Source organism: Aphis gossypii, chromosome 1 (genome assembly GCF_020184175.1).
Source record: "Aphis gossypii isolate Hap1 chromosome 1, ASM2018417v2, whole genome shotgun sequence".
Classification (NCBI taxonomy): Eukaryota; Metazoa; Arthropoda; class Insecta; order Hemiptera; family Aphididae; genus Aphis; species Aphis gossypii.
Window position 1 is genome coordinate 36,512,211 of NC_065530.1, and position 19,006 is coordinate 36,531,216.

Consider the following 19,006-nt stretch of genomic DNA (forward strand, 5'->3'; position numbering starts at 1 on the left):
ACTGTAAGCTATAATAATTTATGGTAAAAAAAAGGATTCTCGTATAAAAAACAAAAAATATAATCTCAACAAGACACTATTTAAGTAGAACAAGAATTTCAAGAACTTCAAGTATTTAAAAAAAATCCAGAAATCCAATTTTAAATAACTGTGTTATTAAAAAAAAAATAGGAAGAGTATGTTTTATGAATCACTCTCTATAACACGATTTAGTTATTTTTTCAATTTATAAAATTATATTATGTAAAATATACCTATCATCAATATCAAATCAATTTATTTATGTCAGCCAATAAAGTCGGCCATTTCGTATATTTCGTCCTATTGAGTTTCAGTAAAGGTGTCGACCACTATTCACTTAAAAGAAACAATGGAATTTTACCATACCATAACGGTTATTAAAGAAATGAATATTATTTTAATATGATATTTATTCAAACAAAAAAATTGACGTTATTTTTTTAAGTATTTTGTTCATTAGCAATAAATTGCATATATATTTTTTTTTTATTTATTACAACATAATATCTTCAGTTACATTAAACAAAAATAAATTATTTAAACCATATTATAATAATATTAACATATTTACTCATTCTGTCATCAGTTAAAATAAGTCATTATATTATTCAATATTAAATATATGATCAAATTATAAAATATCTTTGCTGCAAATAAAGTAGTTTTGACTAGAAAATAATTATTTTTTGACACTCAACATTTATATACCTACTTACTATACACTTTAATTTTTTTTACTTTCAAATAAAATGAAATTACCATTTACCAACAACTTATTTGACTTAAATAACATCAAAAATATTATGATTCTCTTTCAAAAATTACATTTAATATTCATCAGAGAAAATTAAAAAGAAAACAAACAAGTACCTAGTAAGAAACTGCTATTAAAAAAGAGGAAAAACTAAAAACTAATATATTTTATAGGATTAAATACTGTATCTTAAATACTGGTACCTACGTGTATTTTTAAATTTAAAATCAATTATTATCGTATTCTATAATAACTTTCGATCACTACCATTATAAAACATTTTAAATTATGAAATCAAACTTTTTTTATTTTAAATAGTATAAATAGCATGTAGTAATATGCTTTATATTTATTAAATAATATATCAGATTAATAGACATTTTAAAAAGTCTAATTTAGTAATGTAAAGTATCATTAAAATTAATAATTTCATATTTTGTTTTGTTTGAAATCTTTAACTTTTCCAGATACTAATAATATATTTAAAAAAATTTAACAATTATGTAGAAATAAAAACAATATTTTTAATTATGATAAGTTTTAAATTTTATGAAAATATTATTTTTATGCTTATTTTATACATATAAAGATTTTACAAGATTTTACAGTTTAATAAGTTATTACTGATAACTTATAACCAATAATACCTATAACCAATTTATCTATTACATATTTTAATATGCATTAATAATCTATATTTAGTAATAAATTAATTTTTGAAATAAATCTAATTAAAAATTTTAAATATAATTTATAAAAACTATAATAAACTGAACACTGCTAAAAATCTTTTTTTCTAATAAAATAATTTATCATGGCTTTCAAATTTATAATAAATAACAACCTTAACCTACTTTTGACGAGGTAAATAAAATCATGTCTCTGTATATTTCTGGATATTTTAATTATAATTTATAAGCAAGCAGCGTCAATAACTTCAAGTATTAACTTGGCAACTTGCATTTGTAATATTAAATTTTGTGGCCATAAAAAGTATTTTAATTAATACAATAAATAATATAAACCATGATTAAGTTGTGTAAGTTCTATCATACGTTTGGCAGTATTTTATTTTAATCTCACAAAAGTTATTAATATTTTTATTTAGGTATATTAATCACTTTCAAATAACCCAAATCAATACCACATTGAAATTTCCATCAACTATTGACATGAACAGTAACTTTTCTACAATAACAAAATTTTTAACAAACAATTGAAAGTTATTTTAAATTTAAATAAATAACTAAAACTGTTCCAATTGATCACATTTAAATATTTTAATGCATTAATATAATTAACTATACGGTATACTAGTAGTCCTAGTTTATTATTTGGTATTATATTAAAACAGATAATTTAAGTAAATTAACAATTAAAAATTTTAGTAAACTTATTTAAAAATTATTATTGAGTTATTAGAGATTTATCATATATTTGTTATAGGTTTTGTGTTATTGAAACTACTCTATAGTATTACTAATAAAATTATAAAAAAAATTAATATTTGTAATTTAAACAATTGAAGAAGTTATTCATAATATCTGTATAATAGTTACCCAAAAAATATTATAATATGTTATATTAATAATATATGTCGAAAAACAATGAGAAATATTCGGGTTTTATTCATTTTTTTTTTTCCCGAACCTTTTAGAGATCGAAAAAAAGTACCTATGGCAGCTCTCTAGCTACAGATGTTGGAACTTTTTAGTTTTTCGATTTTTTTTTTCTAAGTATACATCTACCACATAAATCACTGAGGCGGCAGTGATATTTGTCAGCCCGAAGGGGTTATTAATAAACGACACAGTAACAATATAAACGAAAGTATATGTGTTCATTGCAAAAGTTTTTCTGTAATAAATCTGCAGTTCGATTTTGGCGGTTAACCAACAACTTTTCTATCCCCAAACACTCGAAAGTTCACGTGACCACCATCAAAATATGTACCGTTCAATAATCTCTCTTATTTCTTCGTCTGTATAGAAAATTTGCAATGCATATGAAACCAACCGTATATATTATCTGTATTTTAAATTAAATTAACGCAAAAAATTTAAAATAATACAAAACAGCTAACCTAAATAGAAAACCCTACAATTATTAAAAACTAAGTGGTTACAATATTTTCATGGATTTTTATAGTCATTTCTGTATTAAATATTTTTTGAAAACGTAAGTAAATTAACTAGATAATTGCGTGTTTTAATAAAATAAATGTTTAGTGATAAATGTAAAACATATTGAGTTTTTTCTTTCTGTAAGCTTTTTTTCGGATATTGATTTGAGTTATTTTTTTAATTTATAATTATTAATTACAAATTTTTCAATTTTCTAGTAATTTCTCCATGCATAAAAAAAAATTACAGACAACCATCGAACAGGTATGAAAACAAGTGACAATAGAGTTCTTTCTATTGCGAATTATATTTCAGAAATTATGGTTTATTTTTTTCACGGGTATAATATAAATAAAATCCATAAATGCCTATAACTCGCATGCAGTTTCTGAATTCTAAGCAGCTCTTTAAGTAGGTACGCGAATAGAGAAATCAATAAAATACAATAGAAATCAAAAAATTCAACTGAATATTACGAGTATGTTGAGCACGTTTTTGAATATTTTAAGCGGCTATGAAATAAATACTAATGATAGTAAATTCAACTTTGAATTTTAGTAGACAATATTGATACCTACTGTTTATTAATCCTGTGCTGTATTTGCTTTAAATTTTTAATGTAAATACATTTTCTAATTTCTATATTATTCATTGTTTTCGATTCAATATTTATTTTCAAGTTTTGAACTTGAAGGAACTATAGTTTAGAATCTCTTTATTATTCTGTCTGATTATACGTTAATACAGCAGTATTTCAATTTTAGATTTAAATATAGATGTGGAACTCAAATGTCAAACTGATAGAGTTTCAAACTAGTGGTGGATAACTGATAATACATTTTCATTGAGTCCAGATGATTAAAATGATAAAATAATTCATTTTTAGAAATTATATATTTTAATTTATTATAATAGAAATACTCTATTTTTGAACCCAAAACTTAAAACTTTACTATTAATTTGTAACAAAAATATAGTAAGAATAATAAGAAGTTACAATATTAAATGTTCAACCATGCTGACCGATTCAGGCACATTATTTTATAATATAATCTCTTAGTTTTATAAATTAAGTAAAATTAACATTTTTATTTTATATTTTTAAGCGAATAATTTTCAATTATATTAAAATAACGTATAAAAACAAAATATATTTATTATTTTACAGTCCACCAGTTTCTGACCCCCTGTGTTAAGGTAAATTGATTTCAAAATATTTTGTTTTTTAATAAATTATCCTTTAATACACTGGACATTTTAATTTATAGATTTAAAACTAAATGCTTATATCATCGTAACACATTCCAACAATTATTTAAAAATCCTACTATTAGGTACCTAATTATTATCTTTTTTTATAAATTTTCAAGTTAGTATTGCAACTCTTTTTAGAAAGTGAAGTTTTTTGTCAAAACTATTCTTATCAATACACAGTATAACTATAAAAACGCATAAAAATTTTTAAATGCTTCTAAACCCACGATGAGGAATACTCTTTTTATTTTATTTTGAAATAAATATTTTTATCGGAGTTTTTATACTAAACACTGCAGTTACATTAATTATACATAACATTTATTATATTTATTTTTTTATTAATAATTGTAGCATTCATCACTATCGATGGCGCTAGAACATTCAACTAAGACCATTTTAAAATTGTATTTTTAATACAATGATTTATCATATTTTATCAAGAGATTTTAAGAATAATCAGATCGAGATTATTCATTCAATTCCAATATCACATCGAAAAGTTTTTAAAATTATTAAACAAAGTTCAAATTTCAGATGATATAGTACCTATAAAATATTTCTTAATGAACAACAAACAGAAATGCTTGATAATAAATAAGAGAAATTAAAAAAAAATAATAATGAATTAGTTCATCTCGCATAGTTATCTTATATATTTAATTAACAATAATATTATTCTAGAACTTCTTATTGAATACTTCAGATTTTTTAAGCTGTTACATGAAACTAAAAAAATATTGTAGGTATATAAAAAAAGTAGATTAGTGGGTATATTAACTGTACATTTTTCACTATAAAATATTTGTTATTTGTAAATTTTCGAGATTTTGAAGAATATTTAAAAATCTGTTTTTCAAATGTACATAAAAAAAATTGTGCCTATGTATTTTTAATAATTTTCATATAGATACAAGAACCACTTATGTGTGATTTTCTATTACATTTTTAATTATTTTAACCCAGTGAATGATTTTTAAATATAATTTAAAACCAAAAAAAAAAATTAAATAATCAGAAAATCTCATACCTACCAATAGCTCAAAAAATTCAAAATATTTTGAAAATTATACTATGTATAAAAAATGACAATATAAAAATTTGATAAAGATTTCTGCAAGTATCTAAAAATATTTGTTTTGAATAAAAACAAAAAACAAAAATTGTTTAGTGAAAAATTCAGTGAATCCTTCTCATTCTTCCTCTGAATAGCGAACGAGATTTCGATGACTAAGATTGCCGCTATTCGGAAAGTTGACTATAGTTATTATATGGATGAAAACTGAATATCTAATGTTACAAACATTCTAACTTCAGATGATCATAAAAAATTAAGATGCCTTTGTAGTAGAATTTTTTTTAATATATATTACAAAAACTTGCATAAAAAAAGTCAAATATGTTTTAATCAAAAGTGAAATTTAACGGGTGGTTAACATAAGTGGGATTAGGTTAGGGCCTAGCCCATGTTAAATTTCTGTAAGGGTAATTGTTTTCTTTTTTTTTTTTCAAAAAAAAAAAAAATTATAAAACTGATCTACCTACTTAATACTCCGTAATATTATGTCTTCGATTTCTGATCCACAATGAGACTATGACATTTTTGATAATCTCTATCTATCAAAAAAATTTACTGTAGATTCTACAATGTAGAAAATGAAAAAGAACAATAAACAAATTATACTATATATTTAGTTTACATATTATTTATTTTTACTTTCGGAAATAAAAATGATAAAAAAATTAATTTAAGTTGTACAATTTTAGTTGTTTTAAGTCTTTACTATTTAAATTATGTTTTTTGTAAATACTAGGAAATATATTAGAAATTACAACATGGATGCATTTATAGAAGATTATATAGTAAAATGTTTTATTTATTAATTTTTTTTTTATGGTTTTTAACGCAGGATATTAATTACTTTCAACTTTTTGAGGCAATATTAAAATATATCATGCTAAGTTCATCTTAATAATAATATTTGTGTAAGAAAATCCATGAATGCGTACTTTTTAAAATAAATAAATCCTTGTATGTTGCCACCTGTGGTTGCCTTTGAAATCCGTGACTATGTAAATGAGGGTGAAATTTAATAAAGATTTTAGGTTCTTTAGCTACGTTCTAAAAAGTAATAAACTTACACATAGTTTAGTTTAGCTTTATAATGCATAAATATAGGATAATATCTTAAAATATTTCTAATATATATTTATTACCATTCTAGGTGTATAAAAAAATATTTCATAGACTTTTTTATAAAACAAAATTAATTATAGAGAAAATTTAATGCTAAAAATAGAAGTATGATAAAAATTCTTATATTTTTAAGTAAGCAGAAATCAAGTGTGAAATTATAAAAATTGTGTGCAGTTAAAATAAATTATGAAAACAAGGCTTACATCTCAGTATTAGTATAAATCAATCGCGTTAATGAACTTATTCCTGTATTTTAGAGGAGCTATATGCCAAAATGATTACCATTTGTTATAATATCTATTAATGTGATATAAATAGTATCTATAAAACGTACATATCATTTAAGTTTCAACTATGAATTTACATACTTCTAGTATCCATTGTTACATCCAAAATGTAATGATTAAATTGCCAAAATAATATCACAAATCCCATAAACAAAATTAAATAAAACGAATTTGAAAAAGATCAGCATGTTTTCCAAGTACAAAATATGAATCCATTAACGACCCGGGTCAGTCGTTACCTATAATTCAAATGAACTTTTTTATTCGTTTCTTTCCGGAATGAATTAAATTTAAATTTACGGTACACCCTTTTTTGTATATGAAGAGGGAGAAATGGTAGCGATATACTCTGATGTGTGTTGGTTCATAAACAATAGTCCCTCGGTAAATGGTCAGTCAAACAGAAGCTAAAATTATGAACACTTTCTACAGAGAGTTTAATATAATTTAAACTAAAAGAAAACTGTGTTGAACAAATATTCTAACTCTGACTAAATTGCGAACAAAATTTAACTATAATTTGAACGACGATTCAGTTATCTTTTTAGGATTCTATAAAACTATTTTAGGTATAATATATTTTTGCATCCTAAAGCAATTAGTTTTATGTATAAGTTTTTATTTCTACTGAAAAATATTTCTATAATTTATGCATAACAATTTTCTAAAGTCACTTAAAATATATTGCTAAGTAATAAAAATACAACTAATTTGATTGATGTCAAAATAAATAGGTAACCGAATATTTTACTCTGCTAAATAATTATATAAATGTATGCAGGTTCTTAAAATTGAACTAATATCTAAATGTTTCATTAAAGTTTTTATATTTAATCTAGTTTGCCAAAGTTCAAATAAATAATAAATATTCATCTAAATTGGTTCATAATATGTTGTAATACTTTTTTCGTCGTATTTATTATTTAAGAATAATTTTAATCAGCAATATTATTTTTAATAAATTATTTATTAAATTAATCATTACATCAAGTTGGTATTTTAGTTACCTAGTGAAAATATATTTTTAAAGTATAAATTACAATAGGTGTATTAATTTATAAGCTCTATAATTTTTTAAAATTTTTTATGAAACCGTATAATCACTAATTTTAAAATGATAGTTATTTTATATTATTTTCAAGTAATAGATACTTGTTGAAAAAATTTAAAAATGATAATAAATTACTATAAATAAATAGATAATACCTATGTCTATATAAGATTTAAATTATAACATTTCATAATTTAAAATAAATGGTTAAGGGATCTATATTTTATTACCAGTCGCCACATTATAACACGTTAAACTAATAACATAAATAACATAAATTCTCATGGGACATTCTCCTATATATGTATAGAAACAAAATGTATTGTTACTACAGCCGACTAGTAAAATTAAGTTTCATATTTATCATACTTGTTTTATTTTTTTTCCTTTACTGGCTTTAAATGAGATTAATATACAAATGTTATGTAAATTCAAACGAAAATAAATTGTTTATTCATCTCGGGCAGCATTTAGAGAATGATATTTTTTTCGAAACAATTCAAAAATTCTAAGGACATGGGAACATTTCTTAAATGTTTCTGGAATGTACTTATTTTATAGTTCGATAATATTGCATTGGTAGAGTAGTGTACCTATATACTTCCTATTTAAATCATTTTTTCTTAAATGAATGAGTATACGAGCGAAATATGATTAATTTGATATTTTTAACCTTAAAATATTATCGATATTACATTCATTCTTAAGATTCTTTTGATTTCACTAGAATGAATAAACTTTAGACTTTGAAAAATTATATACTTCCGATTAGTAATACAAATGAATTTGGTTTTTTAAAAGTTTAGGATTTGTGAAGAAAAATGTCATATTTTTATTTCATGCTTGACAATGAAAAATACACAGAATACTGAAAAACATTCAATATATTATATTACAATCGTCAAAATATAAAATCCAAATAAATGTTTTAGATAAAAGTGCTTTACAAGGGGTAAAAGTTTATAGCATAAAACGACTATGATATAAGTGATAAATAACGGTTTTTACAATTACAAATCGATTGTAATGTTCAGTAATTGGGCAATGTACTTATAAAGACTTACATTTATATTTATTTATTTCCAATTGTACGATTATTTGAAATTAAATAAAATCTATATAACGCGTTTCTAAATAGCGGCTTTCGTATTCCAAACCAATAAATCGATATCAAGTAATATATTTCCAAATTTTTAAGATTGACTAAAAACAAATAACATCAAAATAAATTTACCTACTATATAAAAGTCTATAATATAACCAAAATCAATAATAATAATTAATGGACTGGATGTATTTTCTGAAATATCTATTAAAGGTATATTACAAAGAAATTGGATACTTAATTTCCACCACATTTATTTAATATAAATAATTTTTTAAGTTCATTACTATTGTAAATATTAATAATTTAAATAATTACCCGTAAAATATTTTTTGAAACGTTATATATAAATAAATATAAGTATTGAACACAATGTTTTTTTTTTTTTTAATTAGGTAACTTAATTTTTTTAATATAAGCAATATTCAGATGACAATATGACAAATAATGTAAACTTTATTTTTTTCAACACAATTGAAACATAATTTCTCAACAATTTCATAACTCCGATTTATACCAGCTATAAAATTTATATTCCTATGGAATAAAAATGTAGTCAATGCTATCCTTCTTAATATAATACAATTTACATATATATATACGTCTATAATTTGTATAATATAGTATACATTAAAAATATTATTATTTTGTGATTGAAAACTAGTATATATATATATATATTCATAGCACATGAATCAAAGAACCATTCATATTCAAACGATTTGAATGTTTTTACTTTAAGTCCAAGAAAGCATACAAAAACGTATTTAAATTATAAAAAATTATTGGCAACATATTGTACAATTTGTACAACATAGTTCATAAGTTATCTAATTTTTAATTTGAATGTCTTTGATAGGTAGTAGGTACGTCACGTTGTCGATTATGTCGATCTTTTCGATAATGGTCGATTTGCTGTCCGACCCTAGTTACCACTTTGTTTTTATACATGCAATATATCGTTTTCGTTCAAAAACTTACACTATAAATTAAACAAACTGGATGCGGTAAGTTAACTCAATTAACGATATGTCAAATGCACGTCGCAAATCCCTTATTATACAGTAAAACTTGAAGAAGAACGATGAGACATGCACATTAGGTATGTAACTCAGAATAATATGGCTGTAACCTAAAGGTTAAGAAAAAAATTAAACGAAAACTATTTACAGAATTCTTCTGCATTGAATTACTACTAATTTATATCCTAACAGTTTCTGAAGTAACACGAGTAAAAAATCTTACAGAATTGTAATTGTGTTAGATAAAAAAGGGAAACAATGGCTAACTTATACGTGAGTTGATTGTGTAACTATAACTCATCGAGTTTTTCGTATCTCTTTTTATTCAACAGTTCGATCATACATTGGTCTTCCATACACGTTTATTATTAAAAAATAAAAAATGAGACCTAATCCTTGATAATATAATATTATTTTCGTCTACTCAAATATTTCAAAAAAGTAAAACACGTGTAATTCTCCAACCGTTTTTATTTATTTTACTATTAATTGACTTTCTTAATGAAGGTTTTAAATTTTGCACTAATTGTATTTTTTCTTTATGTAAACAACATATTATTCCAAATAATAAATTTTGAAGACATCATACGCTATACAAAAAAAAAGCTTTTTAAGCTGTAGGAAAATTTTCGAAAATAATGTAGTATTTACTTTATGTTATGATCGTAATTAACATAAAAACATGTTTTAATATTTATACATATTTTGTCCATAAAATTTAAGTGTTTCGTCTTAACAACAGAATATGGTCTACACGTTTCATTGCTGTTACTTGTTAGTACCTATTCCAATACTATAAACGAATTTGTATGTGTACTAAATAATCTCATTTAATAAAGAACAGGACTTCATACAGAAATTATAAACTTAGACTATAAACTCTAAGATATGATTATAATTTTATCTTACAAAGTATAGAAGATTTAATGGTACCTGTATTTTGTAGTAGTGAATGTACCGTACTAACTTGTAATAGTGCGTGATTAAATAATTATGCATACATTATAATATGCATTATACAATACCTTCTACTAAAATGAAAAAAAAAGATCATACACCGTCAGTCGATTCATATTTTGAATGTTCTTAAGACATAAATAATCAATAACCTACAGAAGCACTCCAAAGAAGAAATTATCGGTATAAATTATGATAAACTGGGTATAAACGTTTTACAGTAATTAAAGAATAAAAAATATTGTAAAATTGCATTCATAGTCAGATTTAATGTTTAAGGAAAATTAAATTAACCTTATTATAAGATAATACTATATATTATTGAAACCACAATTTTAACACTTTTGCTCAAAAGGCTAAACTTTAATTGGTTCAAAATCTAAATAATATTTATGAAATATACTGTGTTAAATGTATGATAAAGACTTCAATTTCTTTTAAAATATATAATATATTATATTAATATTATATATCAATATTTCAATTAATTCTAAAATTGACTATATCGAGTAAAAATTACAAAGTTATTAAATTTCAACATATATCAAATTAGAAGTGATACAAATTTCAAAACAACCATTTTCATTTTTGAAAATGGAAATACAAAAAGAAAATTGCATTTGTTTTTGTGATTCTAACAATGAAAGAATAAAAATAAATTAAAAGATTGCTTATTATAAAACCAACCACCATAAAAAAGCAATTATATATCATGATAATTCATTCAGTATTATAAAAGTATAAAGGATTAGACGGGATTACTACATCAAAAGTCATATAATTTCTAAAATGTTAAAAGGGCAGATAAATAAATATTATGTTAAATAAAACATAATTAAATATCATTAAAATCTTAAACTGATTATAACACTCAATTTCGTAAATAAAGAACATTATGTATAGATGTAATTTCTTAAAATGACTGAAAAATAAACTATGCCTATATATGCCTAATATACAGTACACTCTAAGAAAAAAAATGCGAAGATTGTTCCTAGATCGGCAAGATCATCTAATCTTGGCAAGAGAAATAAATAATGTAAAACTAAGGAGTAAATTGGATTATAAATGATTCGTAAACGATGTGAGTATATTAAAGTAAACTAATGAAACCAATGAAATAAAATTCAATAACAAAATAAGTTTGAATATTCTTATGGATTTATTAAAAAAAAAAATTGACGTTCTGTTTTCTTTTTCACCGTGGTAGTGTAAAATGTGTTTTTTATCCTTTTAAAAATTAAAAAAAAACACATAAAATAACCATTGAGGTACCTACCAAAAAATAAATATTATATTTTACCTAATAAAATAAGCAATATTAATATATTATATATAAAAATTAAACTATGCACATTTAATTTACAAAAATAATTTTCAATTACTAATATTAATTTAAAATTCAATAGTACTTATACCTTGTTTTTAATGAAAGCAATTGGATTAGACCCAACAAATATTTGGCACATTTCAATTGACTCTAAAATACTTTAAGTACATTAAATAGTATTTCTCAATAGACACTACTTAGTGTAAACGAGTATTTATTACTCAAGCATTTTACACTATAAAACAAGATACTTTTTAGGCTCATTTACCGTAATTGATTTAATCACTAAATTCGGTAATTTAAACATTCTTCTTTATGTTGTTTTTTTAATTTTAATTATAATTACCTATAAAAAATATATATAATACAGTACGAAATATTTATACTTGTAGTCTTAAATTCGTTTTTTAATGCTTTTTCCATAATTATGTCTATTTTATAATTACTAAAAATATATATTACAAAGACAAAATTGCATTTTTTTTAAAAATAATTGAGATAATTACAATTAGTATATTATATTATCATTATAGTATAATGATTATACTTTATTATATCCAGAACTTACATCTATCACACTCAATTATTACAAAGGAAGCCTTAAACTTAAAAGTTAATATTTATTATTGCCTTCACATTAGTTAGACTACTGTTTTAGATGTGCTAGAACGAAGAGTACAAAGCGTATTGTAATTTCAAACACTGAAGCATATTAACATTTTTATTAAAAATGATTCTGGGTTAAATTATTTTAAAAAATAATGAAAAATTATAAATTAATCTAGTCAATATTATCATAACGTTTAATATTATTTAAAATAATTATTAATAAACAATTTCAAAAGTTTCTGCTGTAATTTGCCTATGAATTATACTTTAACGTGGTTAATTACGTATGATTTTTATACCTAATACTTAACTTTCTCGCATATCTTAAATGTATTTAATATTAATAAATATATTCTTATAATTTCCATTCATAATCTTCAAACTATGATATTATTTTAGTTCTTCAAAAATTAATTTCTAATAACAGATTTAATTTAAAATAAAATACTGTTCTAGATTTATGCATTATATTATATTCATTGTCCCTTTTACTTAAAAAATACATTTTTTAAACTTAATTTTTATAAAACAATAAATTTTTAATCAAGTATTACCATAAGCATGACATAAGTGGTTTGGTAGGTATACATTATGATATTTGTCACAAATGATAAAGGCAGCCACTCGATAATGATACTTTATAAAAAATATTTGACTAAGATTGGTTATTATTTAGGATAATTGATACATATAGTAAGAAGATTTAAGTCTTTAAATAATTTTTTAGCATACAAAGAAGATTTCCAGGAATAGTTTAGAAGCCATAAGAGCAGAAATAGTGGATTTGAGTGATTTTGACAGTTTCTTCTATTATATTTATTTTTAAATCTATATAAATATTAGGTGTGGTTAGAGAAATAAAATGAGGCATTTCACATACTTTGTGATCAATATGAAGAATTATAGATTTTAAGGTTTGAATTTTATTTTTACTAGATGATTTTTTATCAGTACCCCATAATTGGATGCCATATGTACAAATAAAGTTAAATAGAGTTTTATAAAGGAGTAATTTAATTTTTATTCTAAGCTTAAAATGTTAACCAAATAAGTAATAAAGCGGTTTCCTTCTAGAGTTAAAAAGGATTCAATTGGTTTTTATATGATTTAACCCGGTTTTTCTAAATAACGAGAGCCTAAAGATTTTGGAATATTTTATCTACTTAAGGTGACAGCTGGTTCGATTCCACGTTTTAAGGTAAAAGTCAAATGTGAGGATTTCTCGTGATTTATTTTTATTTCCATTTAGTGTATCTGATTGACATGAGGTCTAAATGTTTTTGTAGACTATAGGCCAGCCATTTATTAAATCTTTGTATGATAAGTAAGTTATTTTGTCATCGACGAAATTCGCAGTGGAAGTGTAAAGGATCACCGGTTGATTTGGTGAATATAAATTTAACAATATAAGTGGAAATATAACTCCTTAGGTCACTACCTAATTTTATTGGGACCAAAGATAATATTTTTTACCTTACTCTGATTAATAAATAATAGTCTGTAAGCAACGATTTAATAAATAAATAGTAAGATGAAGGTAGGATATTTTATTTTATACAAAAGACCGGAGTGTCAAATGTTAACAAATGCTTAAGCAACGTCAAAGAGAATGACTGAGTAGCACTACCAAAAAAAAAAAACTTAAGATTTTATCAAAGAGTTACCACAATATTACTATAACACTTCACTTACGTTTAAGTAATAGAACAAAATATGTTTGTTAATAATCAATATTTAATTATGACTAAGTTTATAAAAGCCATATAGAAACATACCTAGTAGTTTTTAATCAATATAAATACAATTTCTCATCAAAAACTTAAGCGCAAATTAAAGTTGGTAATGTGTAAAACACGTGTGTTTGGCTACTTTATACACGTCCAACTCTGAAGTGGTAAACAAAGAGAACATTTAAAGTCTTACCAGATTTCGGCATAATCATAATTTATGCAGTAGCTCAAAAATAGATCATGAAATATTAAGTGTAAACAAAAAGCATCAGAAAATATTTACACAAGTACAGACAAAAACAATATCTGAAAAGAGTTATCAGAAAACACTCAACTTATTGATAGTCAAACTTCAAACAATTATTTTAATGTAATTCAAAATTCAATTCATAGAAATAGTCTTTAAAATCTTCCTCTATCCCGAATTCTCGACTACCATAGTTAAAGCACATTATATGGCTCGAAATACATTAGAAAATACTTTTACTACAAGCAATGAACCATTTAAATTTTTAAATATATAAAATAATAAATGTAATAATTTTTTTTTGTAACGCTTAGATTATATTTTTATGATATATCGTGGAAACAATTTATATGGGTTGCACGTTCAAATTTTTTTCTTGGATCTTTGAACAAATGTTTTGTGTTTGTGGTTTTAAAAATGGTCATTATATACCATTAATATTTATTTTACTTTTATACAAAACACATGAAACACATATGTAGGCGAGGCATCTACTGCAATAAAAAACAAATACAAAAAGCTTGGGTAGAATAATTTTTAACAAAAAATAATAATTTGTACTTTGAGGTGTTTTTTTAAATTATTTTAATAACAAATAATAATTTATTATTAAAGTATAATAATTAATAATGTATAATCGAATGTAAAATGAATGTGTCTTAGCAATTAGATTTACGGGAATTTACTAAGTTTATACTTGGATTTTTCAAACTTACACAAATGCAATATGCATAAATAGAATAAGTTCTAAATAAGCATTTTAGTAGCTTATGTAGTTATTGCTATTCCAATGAGAAACCAGTGAATATCGATTAAATACATATGAATTATTTATACTTAATCAATATCATGAATTATATAGGTGACTGATGTGCATCGTTCCTTGGCGAGCCACCCAGCACGTAATCCTTAGAAATTCGTCGTCACTCTCGTCACAGATTCGTTTCACCAACGACGTTTCGTCGTACTGTACAACACTTTTTATCAAACATTTACTAGCAGATAGGGCAACGTAATAACGATCTGAACATCGCGGTGAATCTTACAGCTACGAGAGAGAGACTGACGTTATAAAAACGGACAGTGGTCAGTGACAACCTATGTCGGTACGAATGATAACATAAGATATGGTGGATATCTGGTCACTGAGTGTATATCATATACCACACCTATTCTAAACCTGAGAATTGCAACCATCTTGTATGTTTTATAATCTATATTACATGAAGTAGAGGGGAAAATAATTTGGTGAAACAATATAATTTATAATTTTAGAGGTCGGCGTTAAAATAATTTAGAATATCAATTATTATTTATACAAAGGAACTCCACTTGGCTGAACTTTTTGTGAAAACCTCACTGAGCAATTAACGGATGAACAAATTCGTGAAGTTTGTATCGGCAAAACCCAGTGTGTTTGCATGTGTATGGATCAAAACAACCGCAGACCATAATATTGTTTTATGGTATACTCACAGCGAACTGGTATCAAGAAATTTTTCATCAGAAAATCATATGAAAGGGCCATAGCAGCTGTTTTCTCCACATCTACCTACACCACCCGATTCCCGAATTCGTCGTCTTCGTGTTTTTATTTTCATTTTTCATGTCAGGATTTTCAACGAAATCCCAGCCTCAAATCTAGATCTATAACCTGCCTTTTTTTTATCATAGCTCGATTGTATAACATTGCGTTATACTGTTATAATGCTTAGTGTTAGCAAAACAAATATTTATCGCATTTGATCCGATAACATTGCCACCATTTTCCGAAAATAACGCGCCAGTCAGCACGTCGAGGTAAGATACGTAGGTAGCCACTATTATTATTCACTAGTTCTTTGAAGGAATTAATAACTTCATAAACTTATTTTAAATAATTTAAATTTAATTGTTTTCTATTTTTTTTTTTTTAATATTATTATAAATATAAATTGGAAGAAACCCTTAGTAAATTTAAGTCGAACCCGTTGTTTATCAATTTTTATCAAGTACCTATAGGCTATAACATATATATGAATTGTAAATAATTTCGTACATTATTGTCGATTCGTTTGTATCTTATAAACCGGTGACACATACACATACTTTGGTGAAATTGTGATGTGACTGATGTCTGATGTATAATACTTTACTTCATAGTAAAACCTATCTGATTGTTATTAATATTAAAATAAACATTAAAATTCCCAAAAACATTATGACTTTAAATCCAAACAATATAATATTTTATTACGCTACTTATATTGTTAAAAATATTATTTTTTTTATAAATTTTTAATATTTTATTGTATTTATTAGAATCTATTTTATTTACAAATGGTCTATCAATTTTCAAGTTGAATTTATAAAATTCAGTCAAACCTACAATATATGTGCTATGATTTTTTTTAATAAAGTATCTCGTAGATATATATATTTTATACGTGCATGCACATCATATAAACAATTTAATATTTCTATTTTGAGCATAAAATAGACATCAAGTACTATATAATAAGTATTATATAATGAATTATCACTCAGAGTTAAAACTGTATGTAAACAATTTAGATCAATAAAAAATTTGAAAAAGGCATTGTGCAAAATACAGTTATAACTTTCACTAAAGTGGACTCTAATAATTACACTGTATTTTTATTATCTATTTTACTCATATTAAAATATACAATAACACCAAGTTATGTTATATTAATTTTTATTTATTAATTTAACTTAAATATCCTGTGCTAATTGTGACTTTTACTAAATTAAAATTCAATTAGTGTTAATATTCGAATAAATATTATTTATGTTATGTTTACTCTAATATTAAGTTTAATTTATACCAGTTTATTTATTCTTATTGGCTAACAAAAATTAATTTTTAAGGTTGATTTTTAGAGAGTGTTTAATTTTTACGAATCACTTTATCTTTTTATTACCTACTTACTTATAAATATTCAACATTTTGTTTTTTTTACAACCTATAAGTATTTTTTAAAAATGTAGATGTATAGATAGATAGATGTGTAGATGTAGATGTATATTTTTATATTAAACATATTTTTCATGATAACAAATAAAATTTTAAAACCAACAATTTTAGTTATTTTAAAATTTTAAATAAAAAATATCTAATTAATATAATAATATTAGACTTCCTTAAAAAAAAACGTATACGATTTTAAAGTTAGAACTATAACAAATTTACGAAAGAATATAAATTAATAGAATCCCTCATGGGAAAAACATATTTTAATTTTATCTTTTAGTTTTATATTTTGGTAATTATAATTAATATATTTTAATATTCTTAACATAATAACATAAACAAATTACAATTCTAACTCTTATTATAATATTATATACCTACTTATAATAAATTATTTTTAATTTCATGCATAATGTGTATCAAATATCTAATTAGCAACACAAAAGTATTTAAAAGTGATAATATAAAAATATAATTTAAATAATTAAATATGTTAATATATATATATATATATATATATTTAATGAACAATAATAAAATTTTCAAAATAAAATTACCTACCTACTCATTTTTAAGAAATAGAATAAACTGAAATCAGAAGAATACTTAACTTACAACGTACGCGTATCTCTATATGTGTACTAATTAATAACTAAGAACAGTGTAAATTATAAATTCAAGAATAGAATAAACATACTTTTCATAAATTAATAATATAATTATATATTAATGTATATAATATATATATATATATATATGACTTGGTCTTTATATTTGACAAAAGATATCTAATAAACAGACAAACAGTGAATAAGTTATACGCCTCAAAATGGAATTTTGAAAATGTTATTAAAGTTGTGTTTTATAATTTAGTTTCACTGTCGATGAGAGGAAATCGAATTTTGATGTCTTTGTCAGCTTTTTTTACATCAGTGTGGAACATTTTCTGAGTCGAAATAGACAGATCGACAATTCGTCAATGTCTTCGTTGACACCGAAAACATTTACTGAATTTAATAATTAATCATTATGTTACGTAGGTACGTACAATTCTCAACCACGTCTTCGTTGAGCAATTGATTGACAAGGGTACCGGAAGCCAGCGTACATTTTTTCACAATTATACTAAAAGTAAGTTATAGAACCTTGGGGGATGTAGCGTTAAAAGTTTTATTCGACGTCTATTAACTAATTTAGGCATTGACATAATATTTTAACAGTTTAATGAAAAACAAAATACAAATCGGTCTATTAATTATTGATAGTTTAAACTAATCTATAAGATTTTATTAAAAGCCAATATTAAGAAATACTATTAAAGTTTTAGTTTTTGAAATTAAAATAG

At 23.3% G+C, this 19,006-nt stretch overlaps 1 protein-coding gene across 1 annotated transcript in view; it reads right to left on the reverse strand.

Annotated features, from left to right (window-relative positions):
- LOC114124990 (prolactin-releasing peptide receptor) overlaps positions 1-19,006 on the reverse strand; it is a 98,831-nt gene that overhangs the window by 69,932 nt on the left and 9,893 nt on the right.